The 15,889-nt window shown below is 33.9% G+C and overlaps 1 pseudogene; it reads right to left on the reverse strand.

The window, feature by feature from the left end:
• Positions 1-14,065: 14,065 nt before the first annotated feature.
• Positions 14,066-14,878, reverse strand: LOC141521764 (cytosolic Fe-S cluster assembly factor NUBP2 pseudogene; annotated as a pseudogene).
• Between the last annotated feature and the right edge of the window lie 1,011 nt (positions 14,879-15,889).

Here is a 15,889-nt window from a genome sequence, read left to right on the forward strand (position 1 = left end):
CTCACATCAAAAACTTCATATTAACTTCCTTATATAAATATTGTACTCTTTCCTTCCTCCTTGCCCCACCCCCTCCCAGCACCATGTGAAAAATTCTGGAGCTGGGGCTTCTTTTTTCTTTTTAAATATATACCTGGTAGGTAAGTGCTATTGTTATTCACATTTTACAAACGAGGAAACTGAGACAAACAAAAATTAAGTAACTTGTCCAAGGACTTGCAGTAAGTATTTGAGGCAGGATTTGAACTCAGGTTCCTTTGACTCCAGACTTGGCACTTGGTAGGCACCTACTATGTGAATGACTGACCCAACAAAGGCAACATGTAAGGGTCTAGTTACTAAATAAGGGCAAGAAAACTTTCTTCTGGTTCTGGTCAAACTGAGTTCATTTGTACATCAAGATCTTCTTTTGCCTCTTTTCTTCACAGAGAAAATGCTTCAATAATAGCAAATACTATCAGTACAGATTCAAGATGTGACGCCGCCTGAGAGGATTTTTTTTTTTAATATTAGGTCAGAGGATGCCAGAGACCATGTCACCATTCAAAAACTCCCATTCGGCAATAATGAAAGCTACTATTACTTAGCAGCATTCCCCAGTTTTCGGTTAGTTTTTTCTATCTGCTTCATAGACCCTTTGGAATTTTCTGTGCACAGACAAAGTCAGGTAATGTGAATATTCCTAGCTCTAGTCTACTGAAATTATCTACTTCTGGAGATCCATATGAATATGTTTAGTCATCCCTTATAATAGAAGAGAACCATATTGTCACATGAATGATGACATGACTTCCACATTATGTTTAATTTAATGAGGGAAGTATTGTACAAAAACATTCTCCTCACTTGACTTTTCTAGAACTTATTCATCCCATGGCCTGATTTTATAGGAAATAGGATTTTTGCTGAAGGTCTGGATGCTGTCATAGTCATTGGCCTTGTGGATATAGTTTCCTCCCATATTAGCAAGACACCACTGCATGATCAGGAAGAACCTAAGAAGGATAGATAAAACTTATGAAATCAAGCAAAAAAATTGAATGTAGAGGACAAGGTGATTTTTTCCTCACTATTAATTATTGAAAGTAGAAAATTCAGAAAAGAAAGAAAGCTGGAAAATGAACTGTAGGTTTGGGATATAATATCTGAGAACAAAGTCTGGATTTTGGAATCATCAGTTAATTATTCAATGAACATTAATTTATCCCTTTTCATGTGCACAGGATGAAGATATAGGAATAGTGGTCTGTTGACCAGGATGGAATGTCCCTAATGATCAGACCATACAGTAGGGTGTATAAAATGCTGGACTGAGAACCAGAGACTTAGGTTTGAATTCTTTTTTTCTATGTATGATCCCAATAATTTATTTCTAAGCTAAATGAGGCACAATTTTTTTGATCTGAAAATGAGGTAACTGCATAACATGGCTTCAATGTTACCTTCTTATTCTAAAATTATGATCCTATTACTGGTAGAAATTGATTTTCCTGAAATCTTCTGAATGAAATAATATATGTGAAACATACAGTAAGACTTATAAAGATTGCTTTAAATTATAAATGGAGGTTGGAAGGAAAAAATTTTATATATTCACTAAATGAGATACTAGGGAGAGAAACAATTGTATCAGAGGAAGAAAATCTGGATAGAGCTAGTAATTCACAGTAAATAAAATTCATGAGAGAATTAGATGTCTGTACAAAAGTATGAAGTATGGGAACTAAGTGTGGTAAGCTAGAAATCTTAAAATAAGATCAGTTCAACCATATAGTAATTATTAAGAGTTGGTAAGATGAGTATAGATTATAGAATATCTATCAAAGCCTTTACCTTATTCTAAAGGAAAAGATTATATTAAACATAATGGAGGAGTGATATATAATTTTTCTTTTCTTTTTTGAAATTTGTTTTTTCATCCACATGCAGTGGTAGTTTTTACCAAAAATTTTTTGCAAGATTTTGAGTTTTACATTTTTCTCCTCCCTCCTTTCCCTCCTCTCTCCCCTCTGACTGAAAGTTTTCTAATATAGTCTACATTTATAACTATGCTAAACATAGAACAATTTTGATCATGTTGTGAGAGAAGAAAAAAATCCAAATGGAAGAAAGAAAGCACTAGAGAAAAAAGATATAATACATGCAATAACTTTTAAAATTTGAAGATAATAAGCTTTGGTCTTCATTTAAACTCCACAGATCCTTTTCTGGATATGGTTGCTATTTTCCATCACAAACCTTTTAAAATCATTTTTGATTTTTTATACTGCTGACATGAACAAGTCCATCATATTTGATCATCACTCCATATAGGTGTTAGTATATATAATGATTTTCTGGTTTGGCTCACTTCACTCCACATCAATTCATGCAAGTCTTTCCAGGCTTTTCTGAAATTCCATTCCTCATGATTTCTTATAGAACAATAGTTCTCTACATATATCACAATTTGTTCAGCCATTCCCCATGTGATGGGCATCCCCTTAATTTCCAATTCATTACTATTTCAAAAATGAGCTGCTATGAATATTTTTGTGAATGAGGGATTTTTACCCTTTTTCATGGTCTCTTCAGGATAAAGACCCAGGAGTGGTATTGCTGGATCAAAGGGTATGCACAATTTTATTACTCTTTGGGCATAACTCCAAATTACTCTCCAGAAAGGTTGGATCAATTCACAGTAGTAGTGATATATTAAGTGGTATATTAAATACATATAAGCATGTGAAGCAAATTCACAAGCTAACAAATGGAAATATAGAGGAAAGAGCATATGGGTGACCTTAGGACTCCTGGGTCTTGCTATTCTTCAAATCATCAAACTCTTAGAATTTCTTATCTTTTTAATTTGTCTTTTAGCTGTACTCTTAATTAAAGTGTGAGATCCCAAGAAGAGGGATTGACTCTTTATCTGCACTCCCAACACTTAATAAATGATCATTCATTCATTCTTTCATTCAATAGAGGTCGAATAGATAATGTTTGTCTTTCATTCTCGAAGAAGACCATAGAAGTGCTAGCAGTAAGGAAGTATGATTGATTCAGATCAAATAAAAGAAAATAGTGAATGATTAGTTTGAGAAAATGATCACAAACCTGGTCTGGAAGCATGATATAGTTATTGATAAGGGAACTTTAATTACTTGGCTATCTGCTACAAGTTTTGATAAAATCAGAACAGCTGATAAATTTTGGATTTGTTCTAATAATAATTTCATCTTTTAAAAGATGGAGGTAGGCATTCTACATTCTGGAACAGTGAATTTGAGAATTCAGGGAAAAGATAAATTAGATTTCTTGACTTAAAATTCTAAGTACCTAAACCCTTAGAGTAATGGGGAACAGTAAAGAATTTTTTGATGCCAAAAACACAAACAGTAGCAAAGAGAGAGGAAGTTGTCTTAGGAGGCCTTTAATGACACACATGGAAAACACTGACCAATTTAGGTTTTAAAAACAATATATAGAAGATAGAAGAAAGGGCAAGTAACAGAATGAATGAAAAAAAGAAGAGCCATGGTCCTGTAAGAATAGGGTCAGGACCATTACAGTTTAAAATGGATTGAGATTGGTGGTTAATGCAAAGGCAAACAAAAAAGACTTTAAAAAAGAGATTTCAAGAAAAGGAGGATGAAAGAAAATATAGTCAATACTCAATTTTATGAAGTAACATTCCTAAAAAAAAATCATAAAAAATATGAATGCTGATACATTGAACCTTTGGGAAATAGGGAGTCAGCTTCCAAAGACCACCACAAATTGTAATCTTTTCCTAAAAATTCCGGAAAAAACACTTTTCTGCAAGCAATTTTAATAATAAAATGTAAATTCAGATAATATGCATTTTCCTAATATAACCATGAAGTAATCCACAAAATGCAGTACCTAAAATAAAATTGGTAACATGCAAAACATTTTTCCTTCTCTAGTTATTCCCTAGCATTCTATCACTTTTTGTATTATCTCAAAAACCCCCAACAAGAAACAAACACCACGTTGATTTCAGATAATATTCACTTTTCATAACACAGGAAATCAATAATACTATAAATATTTTCCTCCTTTTTCCAGATATAATGAATCAGTTCATTGACACTAAATTCCAGATTAAAAGTAGGTGCAGATATTCCAGTATGAAGTTTTTCTAATACCTTTATTATCTTACTAAGTCATTTGATTGATTTTTTTACACATGGGCTTATGACCTGAAAAATTTGTACTCTGCTTTGGGGCCAAAATTACAACACAAAACTTAAATTTTAAAGGCAATCAATGAGAATAATGCATGGGAAACTCTTTACAATGGTAGGTGAACAAGAATAGAGAAACAGCTAGAAGGATAACAGTTGCACAGTGACATTCATTATGCCTCATTTTTTCCCCCTATATTATGCATAGCTGCAAATATGCTAGCTGCCAACGTGAAAGCAAAAATCAAGTTTCTAATAAAATTTGTGAGAGTGCTTAAGTCCTAAAAGTTAAATATAGGAATGTTGAATATTGACTGTATAATACTGTATAGTACTGTATAGAAGATAGCTTCTATTCTCTCTGCCTCTACAAACAGTGGGAATAATAGAAGAAACAATGATGAACAAAAAACTGGAAGGAGATGCTGAGTGCCCTGAAATGGTTTTAACGAGTGTAAATTGGTATTAATGGACAAACTAAATCCCAAGATGTTGAAGGAATGACTGCTAAATCTTTGTAAGTGATCTTTACAAATTATAAAGCTCAAGGAAGAGGCTAGAGAAATAAAGTAGAGGAAACTACCCAGTATCAAAAATTCCTAGAATTGTACAATCATGCAATAAAGAGGTCTCAATGTGGCTCTCTTGCTCTCTCTCTTTTCTTATACAGACAATTCTATATTATGAGGACTACTTTAGTCATATGTGCTTAGAAACTTGAACAAACTTTAATTTTATTAGTAGTCTTCATTCAGGCTGAGAAGCCTTGCTGTTACACACATCTGCTTTATTTTCTAAGTGTGAATTCCAGAGCCTCAAGGAAGTTGTTTAAATCTTGTGTGTGTATGTGTAAACAAACATACATGATTTATATATTATATATATACATGTATATGTACACATGTTTGTATGAAGGTACAGATAAAAGGGCAGATTGAGAAGTAACTGCACATGTGATGTGTAGGCAGAACAATTCCATGGTTTATTATTGGTGATTGTGTGGGTTAGTTGGATTGATAGCATAGACATATCTAAGACAGGAGATGATATGATAGATAGACACACACATACACACACATATAACATTATTCCAACTTTCATTAAGGATAAGCAATGTAGGGGTGGCTAGGTGATGCAGCAGACAGAGCACTGGCCCTGGAGTCAGGAGGACCTGAGTTCAAATTCGGCCTCAGACACTTAATGATCACCCAGCTGTGTGGCCTTGGGCAAGCCACTTAACCCCATTGCCTTGAAAAAACCAAAAAAAAAATAAGCAATGTAACTCATTCTCCTTACATGTCCCCTCACTTCTCAGTTTCCCTTTTGTGACTTCACACTATTTTGATTTTTTATTTGAATCTGTTTGCCCCAATTGAAAATGTGAATAGAAGAGACACATCATAGGATTTTCTCTGAAACAGTACCACCCCAAGGACATCCCTCTAGGTGGTACTGTCTTCTTTCCTAAGCATGACTTTATAGAGAAAGTTTGGATTTGGATTTGTCTTTTTTTTTTTAAACCCTGTCTTAAATGACAGAAAATGTTTGATGAGAGAATTCCTTATAGAAGGACATATAGACAACTGTTATTAGAATGTTGCTCAGGACACAGAAAAACAAAATAACTTGATTAGAATCTATATATAGGCAAAATATCAGAAATGAACTTGTGCTCCTATCCTCTTTACTCTGAGGTCAACTAGTTAACCACTTTACAACACTTCCTCTATGGAAGTTATACTTCTCTTTTATTCTATAATTTGGACTGCCAACTATTGGGAATGAAAAGATTCAGAACATTCAGAAGTCAAACAGCTACAATAATAGCTAACAGTGTCAAATCAGGTCTGACATTTGTTTCCTTATTATTTCATATATTATCTCTCCAACTAGATTAAAGTCAGATTCTAGGGACAATTTCTTTTCCTTCTCTTACAATATCACCAGACACAATAGGAGTAGACAATACAATAGGTGCTAGAATAGACAATACAATAGTTGCTAGAACTGACAATACAATAAGTGCTAGATAAATACTTTTTGATTAATAAATAGCAAGAAATTTTAATCCAGTTACATTGTATTAATCCAATATTTCCTCACTTCTCCAGATAAAATAATAATTGATATTCATAATGATGACCCAGAGGCAATGTAAGATTCTATAATTATGAAAGACAGAAGGAGTTTTATTCAATATAATTTTATTGCTAAACATATTATATCCTAATTTCTTGATAATGGTAACCCAACAATGAAATATATGACATCTCTCTACTAATTTACTAATTCAATTTAAGACAATTTAATATTTATTAAACCTACCATGTTTGCCACACTGTACACTTTGATGGGGCAAGGTAACAAAACTTAGATAAGACTGCAATTAACATTTATATTTAAGTGAAATTTATCAGAGAAAGGAGCTCCCTGACCAATTTGGTGTAATTTTGAATTTGATTATAATTTAATCAATTCAATTAAACAAATATTTATTAATCACTTATTATTAACAGAGCTAGGCACTGAGCCGTGTTTTGGATACAAATGAAAATTAAATTAGCCTCTGTCTTCAAAGAGAAGAAAATATTCAAAAGGATTCTGAAAAAAGAGAGCTACCAGGGAATCCTCAGAGTTGGTGGGCATCATATTTTGTGGAGTTCAGACCAAGAGGTATTATAGAGAGAATGTGAAATGTTACAACTTGAGCTTACTGAGTATAATGTCATATATATAATAAAGGCACTTCCTAATTGGAGAGTGTGGGTCTGCCTTTGATAGCTCCTGGAAAGGAAGAGAGAACTGGGGCTGTCCCCAAAATAATGGCTAAACTGGTTTAGGAAATCAGATTCCTGGAGTCATCCCTTCGAGAATAAAATTAAATTTATCTGGTAGCCATGTTCAATCATTTTTTTCTTCAGGCTTTCCATAAAAAGTAGAATTTTAGTTGGAACTCAACGGAAGCCAGAGAGGTCAATAGTGGAGCAGAGGAAGAGCTTGGGAGATAGCCAGAGGGAATGCATGGAACTGAGATATAGAGTGTCTTATTTATGGAACAGTCAGAACCTAATGTCACTGCATTAAAGAACATATCTTGGAGAGTTGGGTGTAAGAAGACTGGAAAGATAGGAGGGGGGGTTAGTTTAGGAAGGACTTTGCAAAATTGAGCATTTTGCTTTTGATTCTGGAAGCAATAGGAAGTCAGACGCTGGAGTTAAATGAGTTGGCTAACATGATTGAACTTATACTTTAGGAAGTCATATTAGTGGATGGATTAGAGTGGGAAGAGATATGAGACAGGCAGACTCACCAGCAGGTTATTGTAATTATCCAGGAAAGAAGTAATGAGGTCTGGCATCAGAGTGGCAGCAGCAGTTAGAAGAGAAAGGAGGGATATTTGAGAGATTTTGCAAAGGTGAAGTTGAAAGACTTGGCCAGCAGATTTGATATGAGTTATATTTAGGACATATAGAGAAGAATCCAAAATGATACCTAGATTGCAAGCCTGAGGGACTAGAGGATGGTGATAATTTCTACAGTAATAGGAAAAGTAGGAATGGGGGGAAGGTTAAGAAGGAAAGATAATGAGTTTGGACATATTGAGTTTAAGATGTCTACTGGACATTCATTTTAATATATCTCAAGGCAATTGAATATGTGAAATTGTAAATCAATAGAGAGACTGGAACTGGAAAAGTGGATTTGAAAATCATCAGCATAGAAATGGTAATTAAATCTATGGGAGCTGATAACATCAAAAGTCTGCAGTTTATTCAACCCAAACAAAGATTCCTGAAAGTGGGCTATCTCAGTTCAGCAGCAGCTAGAGCAATGATGAAGTTCTTGCAGAAGTAAGTAACCAAAACAGATATACAAAGTAGGTGTCCTCAGAAGAGAGTTGATATAGAATCTTTCAAGTTCTTTGAGCACCCTATGTTTGCTATAGCAGTTTATGGGATCCTATGAAAACTTTGCATTTTCAGTGAGATGAAATAAAAGTTGCTCTATACTCAGTTTGTATTTGTTACCATGGTGTTTGGGACCTGACCTGGGGAACTCTTAGTGATATCTGTGCAAAGTTGGACATGAGCTATATGGAGTAAATTTGATGATGACAGTAAGTCACAAATATATATTGCAACTTTTGTAGGAGTTACAGGATCAGACCCAGTCTTTGGTCAGAATCTTGGTAGGACAATGGACTGTAGTCTCTGGTTCACTTATACTTTACATAGCGCTATGTCCTTTGTCCAGAATCGCAGAATCACAGAGCTACAAGGAAACTCAGAAGACAAGTAATAATTCTCTCTCTGGAACATTTCATAAGCTCTCTGGGCTTTCTTTCAAGACCCCAAATGAGGGAGACTTACAAAGCAACTCGTACTACTTTTACATACCTCTAATTTTTAGAAAGTCTTAATTTACTTCTTTATAATTTCTATCACTCCAGTTCTGCCCTTTGGTGGAAAGAAGAATAAATCTTTCCTCTGCCATATAACAGTTCTTCAAATCCTTGAATATATATCTATCTTTTCTCCTTTAAGTCTTCTGTTCTTTGGTCAAAATGTCTCTAGTTCATTTAGCAAATTTTTAGGCAGTATGATAATAAATCTCTGGTTATTTTCCTTTGGACATTATTCTGTTTTATAATGTCTTACTTAAAGTATCCACTAACCAGTAAATACAACACTTTAGATATAATATGAACAGGACAAAATAGACCCTTTATAATCTCAGAAACCATATTTCTCAATACAACCTAAGATTATATCTTTATCTATGTTTGTATTTATATGTATTTGGTCTGGAAATTTATAAAGTTGATTTTTATTGAGACTAAAATCCACATAAGCTTCAGATCTTTCTCAGATGAACTAAAATCTAGCCATACAGCCTTAGAAAATTTGCTTTTTAACACAGTATAACCTATTAAATTTTGTCTCAAAAACCAAGTATAATCACATTAAATTTTATGTTATTTGTCTCATCCAGTTTCCTAGACTTTTGAAATCTTATAAAGTCATGATTTTTGTCATCCAAAATGTTAATTATCTCTTCCTGCTATGCACCAACTGCAAATTTGATGAATTTGCCACTAATGCTTTTATCCAAATCTTGACAAAAATGTTAAACAATACAGGGTCAAACAAAGCTATCTGGGGTACTCCACTGGAAACATTACTGCAAATTGATAGAGTCATTTTTGATGTATCTTTTGGTCTGACAATTCAAGAAATTCCAACTTTACCCAATTATACTACTGTTTAATCCATATCTTTCTAATTTCTACTAAAAGAAAAATAACAGATCTTACTCTCATCACATTCAACTTAGATCAATGCATACCATGGAAACAACGTAAAGACTAACAGATTACCTTCTGTAAGGGTGGAGGGGAGGGAAGCAAGAATGGGGGAAAATTGAAAAACAAATAAAATCTTTCAAAATATAATTTTTTAAAATCTAGACAAATTTTTGCCTTTAGCACAATTGTGATCTATTAGCTTAGTAAATCTATCAATAAAAAGGAAATAAGGTTTTTTTAAACCTGGTCTGTTCCTAATGAATTCATAATGTCTTTTTTGTGGTTGCTGCTTCCTATTCTAGAAATTTACTACTCATTCCTTGAAAGGTATGTTATTCATTGTATATCTTAATAGCAACACTACAGAATGATCAACTATGATCAGCTTAGGTCTCATCAGCAGTGCAATGATCAAAAACAATTCTAAAGGACTTGAGATGGAAATTATCATCCACATCCAGAAGAAAAACTATGGAAGTTGAATGCAGAGCAATGCATGCTATTTTTCATTTTAAAAATTAGTTTTATGCTTAATGCTTTTTCTCTCCATGTTTTTCCCCCCATTTTGCTTTGATTCTTCTTTCACAACATGACTAATATGGAGATATGTTCAGCATAGTATATAAGTATAACCTATATCTTATTACTCTCTGTCAAAGGGAAGGAGAAGAAAGGGAGGGGAAGGAAAAAATATGGAACTCAAAATCATACAAAAATGAATGTAGTTGGAAAAATAAATTTTTATATAAAAATGTATGTTCCAAAATTTCCAGGAATAAAAATCTAGCTCCCTACCCTATACTTTTTAGATGACATTATCTTCCCTTTTGGGGAAACTTGGGACAATATTTGTCTTTGTTAAATTCTCTGCTTCCACTCTTATTCTCAAAGACAATAGTTCAATAAACAAACTTGCAAATTTGGTGGATCATGATGAGTATTGCATTTTGTGAAGGAATTCAAGTTGGAGTTTAGGCAACAATGGAAGATTTTTGAGAAGGGTGACAAGATACTCCATCAACTTAATCATCACTTGTGTCTTTCTACTTGCTGTTATAGAAAGAAAAGTTATTTTTCCTTCTGTCATATTTTTACAACCACCCTAAATATTTTCAAGTATTTTATATTATTCCATCACTTTTGAATAGGTGTTTTCACTGTTTTTCTCTTGGGGGAAAATGGTCTAAAATTGTTTTAGTTTTCTCTATGAGTGTATTCCATTCAAGTTCTAATTTTATATTTTTGAGATTAATTTGAATGAATTTTTGAGGGTGTTATTTTTAACCTTGGGGCATAAAAACATACAAAGCATTGCATAGCCACTCCTGAAGTTTGACATTTTTCATGACTATTTGATCAAAACCCAGAAATGCCAATTAAGGTTGAGTGGCTCCTGCCCAGAGAAACAATCAGGAAAAACCGTGTCTTGAAAAACAAATTGACATCCACTCCTAAGATCTATAAAACAAAGCAAGTCTTAATAAAACAGAAGGGAAATAGATCAAATTCCAAGATAAATGGAGTGTTCTTTGCAGTGACCTCATTCTTTCTTCGTTAACACTCCCTCAGCTCTGAAAAGCTCTGTAATTTAAAAAGTCAATATATGTGAGACTTTAAATAATTGATTGATGTTTAAAGCAATGTCAAAAAGCTCTGTGGTGAAATGTCGGGGAATTTTTAGTTTCTCTATGAAAAGCATCACATAAATAGCCCTGTAGACCATTAATATGGTTAATCCCTTGATAAATATTTGAGGCTCTTTTTAATTAGTAAATAATTAGAAGTAATACAAACATAGTAAAAATATTACCTGTCGAGTTTGATTAACCTCATGTTTTCCATGGTAACCTGAATTCCCTAGCTATTTGGATGTAAGGTATTTATTTCAAAAACACAACCCCATTTACCAATTAAAAAGCACAGGGTATTGAAAGCAACTAAAATTATTTTTTAAGGATCAAGTCCTGTCATTCCAAATAAGTTTCCTGATGGACTATTAAATATGATGGACCAAGGAGGATGGATTGATGTGATCTATTTTGACATTAGAAAAGCTTTTAATATTTTCTCTTACTTGGTGCTAATTCGATTTTATTATGTTTATTCTATTCGGTCTAATTCAACTAGATCTGAACCAATCTGATCAAATCAATCCAATCTGATACAATCTAATGTATGAAGGCAGAATAGTGGATAGAGAGTTGATCTTCAAATCAAATTCTATTTATGTTCCATATTTGAAACAACTTACTGTGTGACTCTGGGGAAAATCATATTTCTTAGGACCAAGGAAAGTCTCTAAGATTAAATACATTTTAAACATTTTATTTTTTCTACCAGTGAAAATTTACCTTTTCACTTTTAGTCTCCAATCTCTTTCTCCAGTTAAGAACTAAAGAAAAATAAATTCAATTACAAACATGTATAGACAATCAAAACCAATTTCCCATATTTGTCCTGTTCAAAATTTTTTTGAAGACTAAATAAAATGTGGGGCACTTACCTAGCAGAATTGATAAAAGGAGTTTTCTCCCTGGGAGTTCTTTTTATGAATGAAATAATAGACTGAGTTTGGGGGATCCCCCAAATTTTAAAAAACTTTTTTTGAGTACTTACTCAGTAGTAGTCCTTTCAGTAGATAGAACACAGTTGATTCTCTTTCAAATATTCCATTACCTTGGAATCTCATTAGAAAACAAGAAATATTAATATGAAAATAAATGTAATTAATTGTTACTAATAAACAAGACATGTTAATATGACAGTTAAATAACTAAAAGTCAATTAGTAGACATTTATTAAACACAATTATGTTCTCAGATTTGTACCCTTTGAGTGACAAGGAAAACTTCTATGACATTCTTTTCCCTTTGTATTAGCATCATTTCATTCTTAACCAGAGATCTATGAGCTTCTTTTTTTATATATATGTTGAAAATGGTGTTTCAATAGAATTGTTTTTCTATATAATCATATACTTTATGCATTGAAAAATTGTTGTTCTGCGAAGGGATCCATAGCCTTCATTTGACTACTTTTTTCTGGTAAGAAAAGTAGCTAAGATGAAAAGATTCACACTGATTCAATTTCCTTATTCTCTCATCAACAGATCTTGCTCAGAGATATAGTAAAGAGTCAGTAAGATTTGCTGAATACTTTAGCGCTGTAGCAAAAGCAATTCAATTTTTATTTTAACATTTAATTTAAAAATTTTCAGTGTTACTTTTATGGGTTGCTGACCTAGACCCACCCTCAAATTCAGGTTCCTAGAAAAGATAGCCAAGTTTAAGGAACTCTGTGGGTCTTTACTTATTCATATCCCTCCACCATAGTGTTTATTTTTACCAACCAATACTAATCAATTCATATATCAATCAAAACTAAATATTAGTTTAAATAAAAGATATTGAATCAAATATAATTTCAAAATTAAGTGATTGAAAATTTCTAAAGATCATAAAAAATACATATTTCTATAGTTTTCCATTTTCTATAGTTTTTCTGCTTAGGGAAAACACTCAGATAAGGTATATGACCAAGGAAAATGAATGAAGGGAATAGACAATATTCAACAAAATCTTATTGACTTTTTACTGTTATAATAGCAAAGACATTCAATGAATTCACTAGCAGTTATATGGAAGGGCAGAACAAAAGTAGAACAGAAAGAAAAGGTAATCAACTTTGCTCTGTTGAGATGAGAATTGTTAAAAACTTCTTTTAAGGATATGATTTGCTGCTCTACACATACTTCAATGTTTGCATATGACTCCCAAGTCCTTTGGAGTACATATTAATGCTCTCCTTAAAGAAGTGGAAACAATCTTATTTCAATAAAGTAATGGTCATGAGAAACTTATTTCACTTATCAACAGAGGATTATTGATAGTGATATTTCAAAATTATTCTATGAATAAAGTGGACTTTTTTGAGGAATGTTTAACAATGAGGTAACATTTCTAACCATCAGGTGACATTAAGGTTTAGATACGATGAGACTAAAGATATGCTCCTTTAGATGCCATGTGTTCATGTTAACATATGGACTAGATGGTACTTACGCATCAGAAAAGGGAAACACTCCACCCATAGCAATCAGTTCTAAGAACCCTGCATCCAAGTCAAGGAAAGATGTCCATTGTGTACTCAATAGTCTTGGCACCAGAGGTAGAGGAAAGTGCCACTATCCCTATGCTGGGACAGCTCTATGGTTAGCTACAGCTTGGCTAAAGCTACTAAAAATTCAGTACCACTAATCACTGTTGCTCCCCATAAGCCCCATCTGAGTGGAGGCAGGCTGGACTCCACATACTGCTGGGGAGTGGGGTGGAAAAACAAAGCCAAGGTCCCTGTGTCAACAGCTCCCTGGCATTTAAGAAGCCTATTTTAAAAGCAGTGAAACTGCAGAAATGATGCAGGGTCCTTTGTACTGTGAGCTTCTGAATGATCCTGGAAGTTTCTTTAGAGGCCTTTTCTCTGACATTCTTTTGTTTACGAGTCTTTTAAACAAAGGGCTATATCCAAAGCAGAAAAAAGGAATCCCATAAGACAAGAGATTAAGATGTCTTAATTAGGAAATCTGAGCCAACGTCCCATTCAATATCTGCTGAATGATAGAAATTAATGCAGGGAAAGCAGGGCTTTAAGGGAATTCCTGGATGAAGTCGTGGCCTTCCTCTAAACTCTTTGTAAGCTGAGGATCCAGGGGTACACAGCCTAAGAAAGGAACTTTTGCATGTTTGGCCAGTTCTTCCCCACCTCCCTTAGAGAATAGATTAGTGCACTCTGAACAATGTGGACAGATAAAACCACTCCTATTCTCCACAATTCCAATCACTTGCAACCCTGTCTTCTTGCAAAAGGTGAGCTCTCTCCTGACATCACCCACAGATATTGCCTAGGGTGTAGTAACCAAAATAGCTCCCAGGGGCTTATAAGGGCGAAGGGCTTCCACAGTAGATATGTGCTCATCCGAGGTCCCAGGCGGTGTATCCACGATGAGATAGTCCAGGTCACCCCAGGCCACATCAGAGACAAACTGTTTAATCAATGCGTTTTTTTGGGGGCCTCTCCACACCACAGCCTCATCTGGCTTCTCCAATAAGAAACCCACAGACATGAGAGAAATAGTTTGCTGGTCCACAAACACAGGCACCCAGCCATTGTCACATTGGTGTACAGCCTTGTCTTGTACTTTTAGCATTCGGGGAATGCTGGAACCACAGCGATCCACATCCAGAATTTCAACCTTTTTGCCCCAATGCCAAAGGGCCAGGGCTAGCTCTGTAGAAACGGTGCTTTTCCGCACCCCTCCTTTTCCTGAAAGGACCAAGATGATCTGCCTGATGCCAATCAAATTTCCTGTCTCCCGTGTGGCCTCCATTCTGCCGGGTGCTACTTCACGTAATAAAGTGGACTTTTAAAAACTGAAATGGGTTGTCATGAGTTCAGGAACTTGCAGTTAATTTCAAAAATAGATTAATAACAATACTCTAACTTACATTTTTCTAGCACTAAATTGGATACTGATTGTCAGAAATGGGCAATAGGTTTAGTGACTTATGAACTCAGCATTCATTATAATCCAGTAAAACTAAAGTGGTTTATGGATCATGTGAGTCTGAAAATCTGGTGATGGTATATGTAGTAGCAGTGAAGTTTTCATTCAGGAAATGTACCTTTGCTATTTGAAAGCATTTGAAAGCTTGGGACTTCCATCAGAGAGTGTGGCACCTGTGATTGTGAACTTTACTTCTTTGAATCAATTTTTTTTTTTTGTTTTGTTTTGTTTTGGTTGACTGGTGGAAGGAGCAACAGCTTGATGAAGGGCTCTGAGATATGATATAAATTATGCACAAAGTGATTATATTCAAGGACTCAAATTTCATTCCCTAGTCAACATCTTATTTATCATTGAGAAAGTGGTTCAAGTTCTATGAAATGGACTGATGTATTAGACTGCAAATGATCTAACACATGGGAGATAAATGTAAGTCATTATATCATCCGCAAAAGTGATAAGATTTGTTTCCATTTTGCCTATGCTTATTTATTTAATTTCTTTTTCTTGTCTTATTGTTATAGCCAGTATTTATAGTAAAATATTGGTTAGTAATGGTGATAATGGACATCCTTATTCTCTGATCTTTTTTGGAGAGGCTTCTAACTCATCCATATTGTAGTTAATGTTGGCTCTTGGTTTTAGAGAGTACTGTTTATTCATATGAATTCTAGTGTGATGCTGTTGAGTGTTTTTTTAAACACAAATGGATCTTGTATTTTTGCCAACATTTTTATATATATTGAAATAATTATTATTGTACCCGCGGGCTACTTGGATTTGGTTCTGCCTATGAGGAATCATTATTCAGACTTGGGAAAGAATGAGTGGAAA

This window comes from Macrotis lagotis, chromosome 1 (genome assembly GCF_037893015.1).
Source record: "Macrotis lagotis isolate mMagLag1 chromosome 1, bilby.v1.9.chrom.fasta, whole genome shotgun sequence".
In the NCBI taxonomy this organism is placed as follows: domain Eukaryota; kingdom Metazoa; phylum Chordata; class Mammalia; order Peramelemorphia; family Peramelidae; genus Macrotis; species Macrotis lagotis.